Here is a 19,191-nt window from a genome sequence, read left to right as displayed (position 1 = left end):
GAGCCTTTGGGCAGATGATTTATTTGATTTCTTTTATTCTTCTCTAGCCAGCACTTCTAAACTTGAATGAAGAAAGAAGGCGAAGAAGACTCAGCAGGCACAGAATAACATGCCACAGTGTCGATCCAAATGCTAAAGATTCACATTCTGATTTCTAAAAGACCACAATTCACAAACTAATCTTTGAAAGAGAGATGTAACTGTACTCTCTGTGATCTTTCCTTTCCTGTGCCTGCTAACAGGTTATTTGTGATACAAATGGCAAATGGAGAATGTAGTAGCTTATCTATTTTGTCAGTCAAGGTGATTCAAATAATTAATTTTAGGAAATACTATTTTTCTATACTTTCAGAAATGCATAAAAAGGTAACATAGGTATTGTGAGGAAGCAAAATCAGGAAACTAATGTGAAAAACTACCTGCTAAATCCACTAGTTGAAGAGTAAAAACAAGACCACTGCTTTTGAAGCTATTTACTGCTAGTTCCCAGCCCTCCTCCTGCTTCTGTTCATTTGAAATTACGTGTTAATTTTCTCCTTCTAAAAATAGTTTTAGCCCATATATACAAATACGTACACTTAACCTCAGCTGGCTTGGCTTGAGCCATAAAGATATGGTATCATACTGTGTGTTGACTGCTGAAAATTAGTTTTCTGCCCCCATTGGACATTACATTTAAGGATGCTCGGAATTGTTCTTTTCCATTGTTATTCCATTGTCACAGTTGTATGCTCACCCAACTTATGTCAGTAGACATGTGGGCTGCTTCCTGATTGGAGTTATTGTGAACAATACAGCCTAGAAATACTGTTATACATGTTTCCTGATTCAAATGTATAGAATTTTTCTCTCTTATTTATACCTGAGAAATTAGTTATTCATCATAGAGAATGCATGTATTTTACTTTGCAAGATAATGTTAAATTGTTTCCCAAGGTATTTGTCCTAGTTTACATACCTAGAAAGAGCCATGCAAAAATTTCCATTGCTCCATATATTACCAACACTTGATTTATAAAGCTTTTTTTTTCTTGGCATTCTAGCAAGTACAAAATATTATCCTTTTTAGGTCTTAATTTACATTTCACTAATAGCTACTGGTCATCAGTATTTTCGTTACAATGTTTGTTTGCTTCTTTACTAACCTGTGGTTTTCAGTGATAGACATATGTTCCTGAACAACAAATACATTTTCAAGAAAGCAGCCTGTATCACTTCTCTATTCCCATCATCAAGACCCTGACAAGCTTCTGCATTAACTTAGCCAAGCATATGTACTTAGAGTTGCAGTAATTATTGCCCACTTTCTGAGCTAACTTTTATTAAGTGCTAGTATCTCTTTTAAGGAGTTACTGACCATTTTCTAAAACATTTAAGAATACGTGCCGGGGCTGGGAATATGGCCTAGTGGCAAGAGTGCTTGCCTCGTATACATGAGGCCCTGAGTTCGATTCCTCAGCACCACATATACAGAAAATGGCCAGAAGTGGTGCTGTGGCTCAAGTGGCAGAGTGCTAGCCTTGAGCAAAAAAGAAGCCAGGGACAGTGCTCAGGCCCTGAGTTCACTGCCTAGGATTGGCCAAAAAAAAAATAAAAAAAAGAATACGTGCCTACATAAGTGCATGTGTCATATATATATATATATATATATATATATATATATATATATCCTTTATCAATAGTGTTTATAGATTTTCTAAATAGACTTATTTAAGTAGATTTATCTTAATATACAACTTTTTCTTTCCAAATTTTACCACTTCAAAAATATTTTGGGGCTACTTTTTATTTGTTGATATTTGTTGTTGGTGTTTTGTTTGGCTGATTTGGCTCAGGTTTTTAAAAGTTCTTGTCATGTAGCCCAAGCTGGCCTGGACTTTTGGATTTTTCTGCTTCAGCCTCCAGACTGGTGTTGATTACAATTGTGCATCACAATGACTGGTTTTCAAATTTGTGGTTAAAATTTTAATTCTATACTGCAACTTGGTAGCTGAAAAAAAATTCTTAATTTTATTATCATTTGAAAATTGTGCTAGAAAATACAAGAAACTCCTACAGGATGAAAAGTTATACAAACAATGTAATTACAATGCAAAAACCTTAAAAAGTCATCTAGAAAAAAACGCATACATATTGACCTTTAAGAATAAGTTTTTCTGATAGTATTAAGGATTAAACCCATACATGTAAGACAGGTGCTCTACCACTTGAGTTATGTGCTCTGGCCTTATGTTTGTGTTTTGTTTTAGAGACAGAGTCTCACTAATTTTACTTGTAGAGGCCTCAAACTCATTGGCCTCAAACTCAAGATCCTCCTGACAAATGTTCCTGAATGACTGGTAACTCAAGCATGAACCACCATATCCGAGTGTTAATTTTTGTTTAGATAAAGTGAGAAAAGACACAATAGAATTTAAAGTTAGATCAACTGCACTGTACTCATCATACCTTTGGTGATACATATACTTTGTTAAATTAATTATGAAGTTCACAGAGCATTGGGAAACAAATTTTTAAATTGCTATGAGGTTAGTCATGATGGTGAGACAGTTAAATATACTGATTTCTATGTCACTGTTTCCATGGAAATTAGATTGCATGGGCCTTAAAGTTTATTTACAGTAGATGACTAGGATAGTATTATAACTTCCATCTAACAGTTTCATGACCTTTATATACCTAGCTATAGCAGTAGCTAGGACTTCCAGATCATAATACCTACCAATTAAACTCTTTCATTACAGTCTATTGACTTAGTTATGGAGCATTAACATTAAAAATTAAAAACAGATACAGATTTGTCAAAAAAGAAAATTATAATTTATCTGTGGAATACAGGCACAAAAATTCTCAACAATATTCTCACAAATCAAACTCAGAAACTTGATTTAAAAAGTCAAGTTTATCTCATATCAGGAATGCAAAAATAGTTCAATGTGTACAAATCAATTATGTTAATAGAGCATATAAACAGAATTAAGGCCAAAAGTCATGTGATTATCACAACAGAAGCAGAAAAAAAGCCTTTGAAACATAATTCAACATAACTTCATCATAAAAGTCTTGAGGAAACTAGGATTATATCAACATAGTAAATGTTATATATCAGAAACTTACATATCTAATGCTGTCCTAAATGGAAAAGATGAGAAACAAATATCCTCTAACATCAAGAATGGGATATTGACAATATAGAGTTCCACATGATGCTAAAATTACTAGTCAGAGCAATAAGGCAAAGAAATAATTTTTTAACACATACAGCTGGGCCCTGATGGCTCACAACTGTTATCCTAGCTACTCAGGAGGATAAGATTTGAGGACCATTGATCAAAGTCATGTCGGGAAAAGTCTGTGAGACTCTTATCTCCAATTAGCCACCATAAAACCAGTAGTGGTACTGTGGCTCAAAGTTGTAGAATGCTAACCTTGAATGAAAGAGTTCAGTTCACAATGCCCAGGCCCTGCGTTCAAGCTCCTTGATCTACAATGTCAACAACAAAAAATTATACAAAGAGAGAAGGAAGAAGTCAAATTATCTCTATTTGAAGATAATATATTATCTCTGTAACAACTTTGCATTTAAAAGGTGAATAATTAATACCTTTAAAACAAGATGTCAATACCATACCACTTTCTATACATGGCCATACAATTCAAAGCCAAAAATAGCAAGAAATGTACTCATTACCTTATATATGTAACTGTAACCCCTCTGCACATCACCTTGACAATAAAATTAAATAAAAAATAGCATCCCACTAATACTCATATTTCAAGTAGCACATAAACTATCTCTTATGCAGAATTAACATCTCTGTCATTATCTCTGTAGCAAATGCACTTTTAAGCATTTCCTTCTTTTTGAAGCTCTTTCCTCTCACATAGGAAGAAGGCACCAAACACCTTCACATTGTTGGTTTTCCTACTGCCTAACCAGCCTCTGATTCTCCAAGTTTGCTGGTAGATGCTCTTCTAGTGGATCTCATAATGGTTATTACAGTACTTTAGCATCTTTTCCTTTGTCTACAATTTGTTCCCAGATGAACCCAATCCAGTCTTAGGGCAGGGCTACAATCCTTCATTGTGCACTCATAAAAATGTTATCCAGTTTCTACAACTTTCCTGTTCAGACCTGAAAATTCAACTATGAACTTAGCTTCCCTTTCATATTACATCACCATCCAGTCAAGCTAAATATTCATTTATTATTTGTGAGCCATCTCTCTCACCCCACCCCATGTACAACACTTGTGGTCCACCTACAGTAATTTAGACATGCATTAAATCCACCTAATATGTTCCATCTCTATTTTTTCCAAATATGACCTTCACTATTACAATGGCTTCCCATCAGATCCTTTCTCGACACTATTTTTGTTTTAACCTTTTTAGTTCAGGGTTTATTTGAACATTAATTTGATATAGTATACATTTTACATTAGTTAATTCTCCTAGTGATATAAAGAATTGTCATTTTCTTCTTGTCCTGTAAATCTCATGAAAACATCACTTAAAAATTATCTGGTATACATCCCATGTACTATACGTAGATGAAAATCCCAACTCCTTATCATAAACTAGTCCATTAATGGTGATGTGTTCACCAATTCCCTCTCCTATTTTCTAACAATTTTTATTATCTCTAAGTAGTTGTACAAAGGAGGTGCCATTCATTGAAGCAGTTTGTGAATGAAATGCATCTTAACCAATGTCACTCCTTTCAACATTCTCACCCATCCCTTCCAACACACCCCTCCTCTCCCTTAATTTTAGTTTATAAATTGAATTTGTTGCCATTTCACAAAACAGTTTTTGTGTACAATGCATCTTGATCTGTGCTGCCACTTCAACATCTTGACACCCCCCAACCCTGCCATGATCTATCCCTTGATTTGTGTTTCTTAATTCTGTGGTATATACAGTGAATTATCACCTGTATTCTCCCTATTTCCCCCCATTCACTCTTCTACCCCTCTCCCTTTGGCCCCATCCTCCCCTCTTGCAAGTACCCATTCCCTGGTACTTAAATTGAGGGGGCTTTGACTTGGTCTTTTCAAAGAATTACATTCATAGTGCTTTCCAAGAGTCCATTACACTTCAGTTAATTCATTTGTAATCCCTTGCTCACTGCCCAGTATGTTTACTTATAAATTTATAGGCACATTGTAGCTATCACAAATGAGAGAAAACAAGCAACCTATGTTGCTCTGGCTTACGTTGCTTAATATAACTTTTTCCAAGACTTTCCATTTCCTTACAAATGGTACAATATCATTCTTTCTAATGAATAAGTAGAATTCCATAGTGTTGATCACTACCCTTCTTCCTATCACCTCCTCTGCAAAAGTGACAGAATCCAATCATATCCTTTACACTACTCATTATTCCTATTCCGAAATAAATACTTATTTAAGAAATAAAATTTTAAAGCCCTTCTTCCTGATACCTAGTAAGCACTATAAAACAAGGCTCCCAATTCTTTTTTATTCTCTTGTTAAGTTTAATGATTTTGGAGGAATTGCTTGATTTGTGCCCAAGTCTTTGATTTCAAGAAATAGTCATTTAAAACATCCACAGTTTTGCTGTATGTCAATGACTGTCTGTAAGTCAAAAATACAATTGCTCTCACAAAGTCAAAAGGTTCACTTTTATTTTTACTTGTGAGGAAATCAAAGAGCAAAATCTTCTCTACAATGTCAGCCGTAATTTACACTCATTAAATGATCTGACTTTGCAGACAATGCAATAACAATAGTCCAAGTAATTTGAGAGGGGGAAAAAAAGCCTGCCTTTGGCAAGTCCTGCTATTCTTTTTGCAATCCATTATCTGAAATTGCTGAAGATTTCTGTATCTTCAAAGCCATGCTGTAGAGACACTAAAAGAATGACACCACATCATAGAAGTTAGAAGTGAGCAGAAAAGTCAAAGTATCTTTCTGCATCCATTACATTATTAATTTGAGAGAAATCAAATGTTGCATGTTGGATCAGTATCAGTACTCTGGCAGCCAGTGGTGGCATTCTAAAAATAGGAACACATACAAGAAGTGCTGGCTTTGAAGCCACCATGCTAGTTAAAAGATAAGCCAATCTCCAATTTGAAACGGTTTGGATATTGGGACTAGGAATGTGGCTCAGTGGTATAGTGCTTGCCTAGCATGCATGAAACCCTGGGTTTGATTCCTCAGTACCACATAAACAGAAAAAGCTGGAAGTGGCATTGTGGCTCAAGTGGTAAGAGTGCTAATCTTGAGCAAAAGAAGCTCAGGGGCAGTGCCCTTAAGCCCAAGACTGGCACAAAAAAAACCCACAAAGTTTGGATGCTTTGATTGAAATATTAGAAGACTTTTTTCTGGTAGGAACCCCCCCCAAAAAATACTCATTTGTTTAGGAGGCAAAGCAGAAAAATAGAGAAATTTGGGGTACAAGTTCAAAACATTTTTACTCCTTTGCACTTGAGCATATTACATTTGCTTCATAAAATATACACTGAGCACCTAGTCTCACCAGAACTGTATAAATATGAATACTATAAAAAGTAAGATTTTAATTTTAAGTAGTTCACTGTCCTAATTTTTTACTCAGATAAAATGGGAGTAAGTTAAGGCTTAGCTATGAAGGCACCCCCAAAAGGCTCTTGTATTCAAAGCCCAAACTACAGCTACTGATATTATTTTGGAAGGTCCTGCAAACTTTATAACACAGGCTCTAGTAGAGGTGATAGGCAACTGGAGAATTCACTGGAAAGCTGATCTATCTCATCCCAGGACTGTCTCTATTCCTCTTGCCCCCCTGACTCACTCTTGTCTACCTCAAGCCATGATGTGCACTGCTCTGCACTGCCACACCCTCATGCCTTGCTGGATTGAAATCCTTGAAATCCCTCTTTATGCTTATCTTCTCCACTATTTCATCACAGAGACAAGAAAGTCACCAGCATGTTCAACCAGGATAAAATAAATACACTTAACACAAAATTAAGAAGCAATGAATGATCTTGCTCTATAATTTTCAAACAGGTTACTCTCATTTGTGAGCTAGGTGGTTTCTGGTAGGAATTCACAACACTAGTTGAAATGAAAATTTGGACCCATTTAATTCCTATGTCAAGAATTATATTTACTGGCTTGGGCATTAAATGAATGATATTCCTTAATAGCTGCCTTTGCCCATTTCCAGTGTACTGAAAGCTTCATTGAATAAATCTTCATTGGCTGCAACTCTTCAGTTCGATGGAAAGTACAAAATTACACTGTGAATTTTAATCACTAACAAAGAACCTTTCTTTCTTTCTCTCTCTTTCTTCCTTCTTTCCTTTCTTCCTTCCTTTCTTCTTTCTTTTTTGTGCTACTAGGGCTTGAGCCCTAGTATTCTCACTCAGTTTACTTGCTCACCGCTATGACACTCTATCACCTGAGCTAGACCTCCAGTCTGCTTTTTGTTGGTAATTTGGAAGAGAGTGTCAAGAACTTCTCTTCCTAGTCTGGCTTCAAGTCACAAGCCTCCACAAGCCACGTAGGTAAATAGGATTACAGGAAACAACAGTACCCAGATGAGATACTTTTTAATACAATATCAGCTAGATGTCATTAAGAATAACTACTAAGAGGCAGAAAGCAATGTACATTCTGTACCACTGGAAAGTCAAGACATCATTTATAACTTCTTGATCTTCACTTCACATCATGAATTGGTTAATGGTAGAATTGTACCTAAATAACATTGTTCAGATTCACAAAGAATTATTGTCCCTAACTCAGCAGTATATGAGAGTGCTATAGTACAATAAAACTATCTTTAAAGGAATGCTTTCTATCTTCTCATAACAGTAAAACATTATATTACTAGTCAAAAGTCCAAGACATTGCCAGCCCACTAATAAATTACATAAAATATATCACAAAAAAAGGGTAAGACATTTTCAGTTCTGTGGAAATTGTATGGTTCAGCAACCCAAAATTGCTATTAGCATCAAGATTCTGATTTGGAGAATTATAAGTAGCTTTACTAATAACCCAAATTAAAGAAAATAAATCAATAACTTCACTGCTCAAAAGTTAAGTTGTTCCTGATATTATCTCATTAACTTTGAGGATAGTTTGTTTTGTTTTTAATGTAAATGAACATATATACTACAAGTGCTAAATAAAAGTACAGAATTGACAACAACATTAAATCATTATCATCAAATAGATCATTGCTCCATATACTAAAGACCATGAAGGTCCCTCAGAAAAAAAAAGTACTAATCAAATAAGCATAAAATTAGAATTTAATCAAAAGAAAATGTCTTATCCTGTGCAAAAAGCATGGAAAAATATTCATATATATATGAAAATAGTTTTATTAATTCAATAAAAAGTAAATCTTCAATTTACTCAATCCCTGACCAAAATGCCTCTGATGACTGTAGTTCTAGCCAGTAGGTATTCTCTCTCACAATCTTCAAACCCTATATTTTTCTCACCACTTATATATGTAAAGAAAAAAAACCTAAGTTAAGTAATCATGGTGTTCATGTGCATGTTTACTTACAACTCTTAGTACACAGTAGTGCTCACTTATCCACAAGGCACTTATTCCAGGCAGAAGGCTGGAAATACACAACTCTATATATACATTGATATATTTTCCTACCAACCTACCTACCATCTAATTAATTCATAAATTAGGCACAGAAAAATATTATTAATGACTAACGATAAAATAGATCATCTGTAACACCACACTTAATACTATGCAAATGTTCCATCTCACATACACTCACTAATTGTAGTATATATCTTAGCAACATCAAGAGACATTTTTTCTTTCATTATTAAGTCGAGAGCTTTCAACTCTTCTCCTAAACTAAGCACGTTACAGCATTGTGTTGTATCCTAATTGCCAACACCCCTACTGTTGAACTCTTGAGCCATTATTAAGTCAAATAAGGATTAACTGCACATAAGCTCTGCAATGGCATGGAGCTAAATGACTAGGTGGAGGTCCGTGGATCTGTTAAGCAGAAGTATGATTTACATTTTGGGTAGAATTGATCAGGATAGCATGCTATTTGACCATCTTGGAATGGCATATTCTTAATTCCAAAGCAATACTGGTTTATTCAAAACAAAATCAAACAAAATCAAACAAGGGGTTGTGTATATAATAAACAAAGTGGAAGCCGAGAGCCACTGACTCTCATGCCTATAACACTAGGTGCCCAGGAGGCTGAGATCCGAAGATTACAGTTTGAAGGCAGCCTGGGCAGGAAATCCTGGGAGACTCTTATCTTCAATTAACCACCAGAAAACCAGAAGTGGAGCTGTAGCTGAAAGCAACAAAGAACTCAGGGACAGTGCCCAGGCCCAGAGTTTGAGCCTCACAACCAAAAAAGAAAAGACCTTAAGTTGATGCATATGAGATAATGTGGATGGATATGTAATAGGAAGTATATAGGGCTCTTTTTAAACCTCTACCCACCCTTCCCCAGGGTAACCATTGTTTCATCAATTCAATGAGTTTTTTTCATTCCAATCACTTCCTCGGTACCATTAAAAAGAGGAGGGCATCAGAAAAATCAGCCAGGGAATATATATTATCTTTATCACTCAAAGATAAAGACATAAAAATTTTAAATTATGACGTGAGTATATCTGGAATTTTCCATTTAATTCTGTCAAGTCATGGTTAACTACAAATTACTGAAACTATGAAAAGCAAAACCTTGGATGGGGAAGAAAGGAAGTACAACTTTAATGTTATTAAAGAACATAAATTTGTCCCATATAAAGTTCACTTTATGGACTGCCTTAGTAGTTGTCTGTGTTTAGGAAAGAGAGAATAAACTAGATAATATCTCCTGGTCTTTTCTAATTCCTGTATCTTACTGTGTGATCAGAATATCATATTCTTAGAAAACTTAAACCAAATTGATATTAACTTTTCCCCAAGTTCAGTTTATTCTCTGGTCTGAAGTATAATTCTTTTAGTCCTAGTATGAACTGCTAGTGCAATTTTAGGAAGGAAGTTTTGCATGAAGGAGCTTGCACTTCACTGTCAGAAAATTACAAGAGATGACAGTCTGTAATCCCATGGACACAGTGAAGGATGTTCCTCTATCAGAAGATCTAGAGAGAAGGACATCCAGGGCCTTGCACCAGATGAGTAGTCAGTCACAAATTCAGAAACTATAACAAGCATTTTGACCTTACAGTCATATCACTCTATTTTTAAAATTATTGTTAAATGGGTTCTTTTTAAAAATTATTATGTTATTCTTAAGCAGTTGTAGGAAGGAATTTCAATTCCACATGTCAGCTTATAAGTGTATCATGATCAATGTCAGCACTTTCATTACTCTCTCCCAACTCCACTCATCCCCTCAGTTTCCCTAGTTACATTTTCACTTCTATACGTTCCATATTATAACCTCAGAGAACAACAACCAGAGTTTCTTATTTGTCAAATGGCAGTGAGTTCCCAAAGTATAAAGAGAATACTAGAAGTCTCTGGGATGTAAGGATGCATAGGCAGAGATTCTTTTGAAGTGAGAATAGCTAGCAAGATGTTTTATATAAGGCCCTGGACCTAGAGGGAGATAATCACTAAGTCAGAAAATATACATTTGAGAACCATGAGGATATCAGAGTGAGTTAACTAATGTATGGAAAGAGAAAAATTCCTGTAGAAAGGTCAATATTTAAAATAACAATTTTAAATAATTTTATGTTTTTATGTCAGTTAAAACTAATTTTAGGGGCTAGGAATATGGCCTACCATGCATAAAGTCCTAGATTTGATTCCTCAGCATTACATAAACAGAAAATGTTGGAAATGACACTGTAGCTCAAGTGGTAGAGTGCTAGCCTTGAGCAAAGGGAAGCCAGGGACAGTGCTCAAGCCCTGAGTACAAGCCCCAGGACTGGCAAAAATAAATAAATAAATAAAATTTAAATTAAAAAATAAGCACAAGAAAAGGCAAAGGCTATGATATAGAGTCCTGAGGAGTGACAATACGGTGTGACAGGCAGAAAGTACAGCCAGTCATGTGAGAAAGAATAATTAGCCAGTAGAGAATAATAAAAAATAAATATATAAATAAGCATGGTAGAAAACTATTCATTAAATGTTTAAGGACTGGAGAGGAAAAAATGAGAATGGCAACATTGCTATAAATTTTTATAAAACATTAGAACCTATGGAAAAATCAAAGTGTGAAAACTGAATAGACGCCAGGCATAAGTGGGTGACATCTACCACACTAGCTATTCAACAGGCTGAGATCCAAAGTTTGGGGTTGAAAGCTAGCCTGGGACAGAAAGTCCATGAGATTTTCATTTCCAGTTAACCAGAGCTGTGTCTCAAGGGTTAAAGCACCAGCCTTGAACAAAAAAAGCTAAGGGACAACAACCAGGACTTGAGTTCAAGCCTTAGTGCTAGCATGCAAGCAAACACACACACACACACACACACACACACACACAAATGGAATAAAGTCTAGTCTAAAAGAAGAGAGTGATCACAATTTGGAATACACACAGAGAAGAATTTGCTTAAAGAAAAACTGTCTAATTAATGAAATAAATTATACACTTATTGCCTCTGAACAGCATAAAAATTCTTCATTCATTCAACAAATAATTATTGAAAGAGATTATGTGAAAAGATAAAGACACATGAGACAATTGCTTGACCCCAAGAATTCAACTGTGTAACTTCCATTATAATGCACAAGCTTCCATGTTACCAAAGGTCTTTATTGTGTGTGAGAGAGATAAAGTGTGTGTGTTTATTTGGGCTAAAGACTAAGCAGCTCTACCTATACTTTCTTTCAGCTCCTAAGTGCACAAGGATAAGGAAGGGCTCATAAAACAATCCTTGGAATTCAGAGATAAAATCCACAGGGTTGAAAGAGTTATGCTCTTATTGGGTACATTAGACATTGCTACCTTAGTGCTAAGAAAATAACTTACATGATTATCTAAAACCTGCTGAAACAAATCATTCCCTCTTGATTTTCATAAAGGGTAGTTAGCAGAGGATAATCAATAGCTGAAGTAGCTGGAGTGGCTGAATGGCTATGACTGGCAGCCTTTCAACTCATCCACAAGCACTTGCTGGGCAGGCCTAGGGGTTAAAGTAGAAGAAACACCAGCCTGTATCTTCAAGGAGCTCCCAACAGAATATAACCATAAGGAAAATTAAATAATAAGATATTTAGTGCTGGTTGTTTCAGAACAACACAGGCCTAGTGAGTGAGGACCAGCTCTAAGGTGCCATGAGACTAAAGAAGCAAACAGTTCTAGAGTACAACTTTCAGTAAGCTTACTGATGGAAGTTTGGTCCTGGCAAGCAGCAAGACCAGTGAGAGCTCTGCAATTTGATTTCATTCCAGCTGGAATGTACCTGGCTTCTCTTAAGCTAATATCAAAATAAGCAAGCACATCTCTTTCTCCCATGTCTGGTTGTAAGCTCTGCATACCACGCTAATGACTTTGTCTCTTTACAGCTTGCTGGAAACTGCAAGGCAAATCATCTAGGTTTATTCTGGGGCATTGTGGTAGTGATGATTCAAGGTAGTGCCAGTGACTTCAAACAATCTATAAAGGGTCAAGACAACTTGAGAGGAGCTATCTCCAGGTTCTGGCATACTTTCTCACCAAATGCATGCTATCAATTGAAATTTACTAAAAGAAGAAAGTCTGTACAAGACAGAAACTGGAGGAGGCAGAAATTATGGGGGTATCTTGAAACAAGGTTAAGGTCAAGACTCCATGAAGCAGAGTAAAAACAGAAAAACAACAACAAAAAGCAGCTGGTCCTACTGTAATTAACTAGCATCCTCTTTGCTATCACTGCTGATAAACTCACCCTGTGCAACTCTGAACCATCTGTGTTTCCTCAAAGCCTTAGTACTGCCAATGATGTGGGCAATTCTATTTTAGGAGGCATTTTGTTTCAAAGATCAGATGTTTGCCTGTTTCTTTGTCTTCAGGGTTTGCAAAAATAAGACAAGTAATTTGCCTACTTGTTCCCTGCATGGCTAGAGGGTTACATCATGTACAGATGTTCACAGAGGTTGTATTTGTTAGAATTTTAGGTTCACAATTTTCCAATGTTGTGTTTACTTTACCTTATCCTTTCTGGGACAAACATTAAAGATTGGATCATAGGTTTGGTATAGATTTTACATTTTACCAAAAAAAAAGCAGCAATTTACTAATTCTTAGCCCTATTATAATCACTGAGCACTGTTCCTAGATTCTTTACTCTTTACTTATATTTCCTGGCATGAACAGAGACTTGGACAGTGGCAGCATTTCAAGAAAACAGGAATTGAGATTGGCCTCATTCTTTGAAAATCCAAATCAGCAGCCCTACCATTTACTTGACTTACTCCCAGAGCCATCAGGTTACTTCCTTGGTCCACCAAGTTAAATGTGTTTAACTTCACATTTCTGAGATAAGTCATGACATTTCATGTACATGCACACATGCACATACACATATGCACACACTCACTTTGAATTAGTTTTTTTCATTTTAGGAATTAAGTATCAGACTGAGGTATCGATTCTAAAGATGACCTCAAATCTTTAAAAGGCCCACAGTTCTCATATTCAATAAGTAAGGTTGCCTGTCTGAGCTGTTGTCTGGTATAGAGCAGGAATAAAATCTGATTCAGTAACAGAGAAGTCAGCAAACAAGCATCAGGGTTCCAACAGAGTGACAAATAGAATTGGGAGTGAGACAACAATTGACAAGACCCTGAGAAGGAGAAACACTGGAATAACCTAAGACACAAGCAAGACTCAGACAGGGGAAGTGAGTCATCATATGTAAACAGCTCAGGACACATAACACTAGGTGTAGAAAATCTCAAAGAACTGGACCAGTACTGAAAAGTTGATTCTTCCTCCACCTAGCTTACAATATTCACTCAGCTCTTATTAACAAGGAACTTAAAAGGGAAATTATCTAAACTCCCCAGGAGACTCTAATGATTGAAAAATGACCAAATGTCAATGTGCTAAACTCTTGATCTGTTCTATCCCATTTAAACCTGGAAACAACTCTCTTGAGAATATATTAATTCCCTGTGTTACAAAGAGAGACAGCCAAGGCTCAGAAAGTTAAGTAGCTTTCTTAAGGTCACCAAGTCAATAAGATCCAGAGCTTAGATTCAAAATATTTGTTTCTCTGCAGCACACAATCTATGCACAAAGCATGCAAGACTTCATTTTCATAGCAGTGAAGCACAACACAGTAGCTGAAAGCTGCATGTTGCTTGGGACCACTAGAATTATGGAAGTATATTTTGTGTGTATTGAGTTATATAAGTTACGTTTGAAAGATAATCTAATTGGGTGCAGATTTTGAAGGTGGCTTCTGCAGAAAAATGTGTTTTCTATGTATGGCTCATATCATATTTTGTGGATCAGCAAAATTCTAGACATAGTCCTTATTGACAAATACCTTTCAAAACAAAAGGTAGAACCTTTACAACATTTGACAATGGAAAAATATTACTCAGTTGGAAAAGCCAATCAAATGCCCTCACACTGCTCTCAGTTCCTTCCTCACTGGTATCATTTCCCGCTGCCACTATCATGTCAATATCTAAACAGAGAAACAAACACTCTTTTAATTCCCCTTAGTGCAGCTAAAAAGTATTCATATCACTGAAAAGAGATTTTTTTTCTGAACAATCAAGACTAGACAGAGGTAAGTCAAAGAAAATGCAAGGCACATTAAAATAGACTTTATTATAGAGCGGAGGTTTCAATTCTGATCTCAGTTAATTTTCAGAAGAGCCTGTAAAAACCTAATACCATCTTAGAAAAGAAACAGCCCTCTGAGTCTGGGTCACAGAGTTAAAAGCTTTTAGAATTTACAATGGTTATAGAAATGAGAGAAGTCCTGGTGTAATGGTGTAAGCAGAACAGCACATGTAATAAATAAGTGATTTACATCTTTCTAAAGGCAGCAAACTAAAAAAACTAGAAACACTAATAATTGCCCAGGAGATGACCTCATGGTCATCTGATTACTGTATACAATATCCTTTCCTCCAGCACTCAAGAAATATGCATTTTATGTGTGTCAATTTACTATACACAATAACCCTGAAGGTGACTCCATTGGCACCGTTTTTAACCCAGAAAATGATTGAGATGAGCTAGGGAGAAGAAATGTGCTCAAGGTTGTGTTATTGATGGTGTCACTTTGACAGCTTCTGTAGGATTCTGGCCTCCGTTTGTGGGTCACATTCACTCTATGTTATAAAGAAGCCAGCAAGAATGTGAATCACAAGAAGGAAGGCTTGGGAATCACAATTCCTGCCTTCTGAGTACTGCTGACATTGCTAATTAATTCTTTCTTCATAATTTAATGTTGGAGAGACACAGTCTGGTCAGAGATGAACATATGCCTAAAAGGTGTCTCTGCCACAATTGAAAGACTTCAGGACACTTAGAAGATGGGTAAAATATATACCTTCGATAAATCACAACATATGAGTTCCAATGGCCATGTTTTCCCTATATTCAAATAAGGGTGACAAAAGAGACAGATATGTTAGTGTGAATCTATGGAGGTGGTTATATTATATGTCATAGTAACAAAAGCATAGGACCAAATAGAGGATCCTGCACAGTCCCCTCCTGATACCATCTCAATTGACATGAATGAAAATACTGAACCTTTCTTAAAGTCAGTGGTCATTCAATCCCCTAACCATACTAATGTTCTAGGGTCTGTAATGCAAAAGTCTGATCACTGTATCTACTAAGTGATTAGAATACTGTTATTTAAGGACAAAGTCTGGCATAATTGTAGACCAAAGAATACTGAAATTTGGAGACACCACAAAATCACTCTGGTCATCTACTTTATCTCCCCATTCCTAGCCCTGATGGCTTAAAGGCAAAAATCCATGGGTAGAATTTCAAACAGTATGAGCAAATCATTATAAATGTTCACCTGGGAAGGCATTGCAAACTTCGCTTCCTAATTTTTCCATCTTTTCTCCAACAGCTAATATTGAATTTTCATTTGGGTCCTGAAGCTAGTCAGAAGTAGAGAGGAGCTCCAGAATACGGGTTTCACATCCATCACATGGTCTCTGTGGCTGGCTCAGAGGTCCAAAAGTGTGAGAATTTGACCATCACCTTTAGTGTCCATAAAATTGGAAAAGCATTCTGTGGAAAGCACTGCTAACGGATTACTCTAAACCCCATGAAAATGATTAGTGTCATTCATTCTAGTTGAAAACTCTGTTGCCACATCAAAAGGAAAAAAAAATCAGAAGATATCAAACACTGAAAATTCCTTCAAATGAAATTTTCAAAAAAGAAAGTCATTTTTATTGAGAGGTTATAGGATCTGACTTTATGACCTCAATTTTTTATTTCAAAATGATTATGTCACTCATTCATTCAGTTAGTTCTCACTTCAGAGTTATTGTGTGCCGGGGTGAAAAATTAGACAGACATGATTTTTATTCTCTAAATAGCTTGTTTTCAAGTTAGAGGGTCAAGCTACTTAAAGAAAACCTATCATTTGTATTTGTCATGCAAGAAAATTCTGTTTATAGGCTAAGTATAATTCACAACTTGCTATAAAATTTCATTTCCTAGATTAATAGGCTTTAAGTTTGAAATGCACCATATACATAAGCAATTCAAACATCCATCTAATACCCTCATTAAGATCCATACAGAAGAGCTGTCCTACATATTCCAGAAATCATCTAATAAAGTAAAACTCCATTACAATAAAGTCTTTCTCCAGTAGATCCTTGGTTTAAATATTACATTATGAAGTTTCTCCAGGAACATAAAGCTAATAATTTCTATATAGATATAGAAGAACAAATGTTCTGGGCACTAATAGCTCATATATATATATATATATATATATATATATATATATATATCCTTAGCTACTCATAAGGCTGAGATCTGAGGACTGCATTTCGAATCCCACCTGATCAGAAACGTCTGTGAGAATTTTCTCTCCAATTAACCATCAAAAATCCAGAAATAGAGCTGTGGCTCAAGTAGGAGTATCAGCATTCCACAGTAGAGATACAGATAGTGCCCAGGGTCCTCATTTCAGGCCCCATTACTAGCACACAAAAACAAAAGGATTTATTAATTACAGGGATTAGCCTACTTGATTATATTTCCATTCCAAACATGCCATCTGAAACAGAAGGACCATGGGAGCCAAAGACGATTCTCAATCCAAGGCTAAAAACCAAGAAAATAGTTAATATGGTAGGGCAGATGTTGATATAAATCCAACAGTGTAAAGGACCAAGAACTTGTAACTCTTATCTAAAGACTGAAAGAGTTGGATATCCCCACTCAGAAACCAAGATAATATCAAAATAGAGAGACAAAGGATAAAACGACAAACGACTCCAAAGCCAATACTTACAAAACCATTTGGTGTAAACCAACTGAACAACTTATGGGGGAGAGAGAAAGTGGGAGGGGAGAGGGGGGAAATGAGGGAGGAGGTAACAAATTTTACAAGAAATGTACCCACTGCCTTATGTATAAAACTGTAACTCCTCTGTACATCATTTTGACAATAAATAAGTCATTATTTTTTTTAAAAAAGAAAGAAACCAAGATAAATTTATCCATACTCCATCCTTTCATTCTTTTTGGACCATCAGCAGATCAACAATGCCCATCCATATTGGTTATAGCGCATCTCCTTACTCTACTAATTCAAATGCAAACATCATCTGAAAATACCCACATGGGTAAACACTCAAAGCAATGTGCTATCAAATATGTAGGTGTGTCTGTCAGCCCTGTCAAGTTGACATGTAAAGTTAACCATCAGACTATGTAAATCCTATTATAGTCCTAGAAGTCAACAAAAAGCATTCTCAAGCTGGGCACTGGTGGATCATGCCTATAATCCTAGCTACTCAGGAGGCTGAGATCTGAGGATCACTATTCAAAGCCATCTCTTGCAGGAAAATCTATGAGACTCTTATCTCCAACTAACCACCAGAACACTGGAAGTGGTGTGTTTCAAGTGGTAGAGAGCTAACCTTGAGCAAAAGAGCTCAGGGACCGTACCCAGGCCCTGAGTTTAAGCCCCATGACCAGAGAGAGAGGGAAAGAGAGAGAGAGAGAGTTCATTCTTAAGGAATAGAGGTCAGTGATCACTTCTGAGTGCTCTAATTCACATTAAAATCACTCTTTTCTAACCAAATTCGAGATTCATCTTTGTACCTCTTAAAATGGGCTATCCAAATCTAAATATAATGAGGAGGGAATTTATATCCTAACAATTAAAACATAGGCTTTGGCTAGGTTTTTGTCCGCTAGTTGTGTGTCAAGTATTCAGTTAAAAAGATGCCAGCTTGGGGCTGGGGATATAGCCTAGTGGCAAGAGTGCCTGCCTCGGATACACGAGGCCCTAGGTTCGATTCCCCAGCACCACATATACAGAAAACGGCCAGAAGCGGCTCTGTGGCTCAAGTGGCAGAGTGCTAGCCTTGAGCGGGAAGAAGCCAGGGACAGTGCTCAGGCCCTGAGTCCAAGGCCCAGGACTGGCCAAAAAAAAAAAAAAAAAGATGCCAGCTGGTTAAGTTTTTTTCAGGCTAACTAAGCCCTCTGGGTCTAAACCTCCACATAGTAGGGAACAGGGGGCTGGGAATTTGGCCTAGTGGCAAGAGTGCTTGCCTCGTATACATGAAGCCCTGGGTTCGATTCCCCAGCACCACATATATAGAAAATGGCCAGAAGTGGAGCTGTGGCTCAAGTGGCAAAGTGCTAGTCTTGAGCAAAGAGAAGTCAGGGACAGTGCTCAGACCCTGAGTCCAAGGCCCAGGACTGGCACAAAAAAAAAAAAAAAAACATAGTAGGGAACAGTAACATCGCATGCATGAGAGGTTGATATTTAAATGCAATGGAGTCTGTATCCAATTCAGTATTCAAGCTGATACACACCCCAGGCTTAAGAAAGAGTTATTACTATATTGTTAATGTTCGTCATTTCACCCTGTAATCTGACTAGTTCAAATGAATGCATGATTTTTGAGTCATCTTTATAGCTGTTGAACTAACTTGAAGATTCTCTATTGCTATTTCTATTTTTTTAACCTGGTGGTTACAATTACATGGTTTTGCTTTTGCATTCTCTGATTCCTTAGTTAATCATCAGCCTGCCTCTGGC

General features: G+C 36.4%; 1 protein-coding gene across 4 annotated transcripts in view; it reads right to left on the bottom strand.

The window, feature by feature from the left end:
- Positions 1 to 19,191, bottom strand: part of Tafa2 (TAFA chemokine like family member 2) — a 418,117-nt gene that overhangs the window by 157,592 nt on the left and 241,334 nt on the right. The window contains exon 1 of one of the 4 annotated variants that reach the window (XM_048360566.1): positions 3,938 to 4,523. The exons of the other annotated variants lie outside the window; for them this stretch is intronic. The gene's annotated coding sequence lies outside the window, so the exon portion shown is untranslated. Of the gene's footprint in view, positions 1 to 3,937; positions 4,524 to 19,191 lie in introns of those variants that run through there. 4 annotated transcript variants of the gene reach the window in all.

Source organism: Perognathus longimembris, chromosome 1 (genome assembly GCF_023159225.1).
Source record: "Perognathus longimembris pacificus isolate PPM17 chromosome 1, ASM2315922v1, whole genome shotgun sequence".
Lineage (NCBI taxonomy): Eukaryota > Metazoa > Chordata > Mammalia > Rodentia > Heteromyidae > Perognathus > Perognathus longimembris.
The sequence above is the reverse complement of the archived record's forward strand: the minus strand, read 5'-3'. Positions and strand labels throughout refer to the sequence as shown.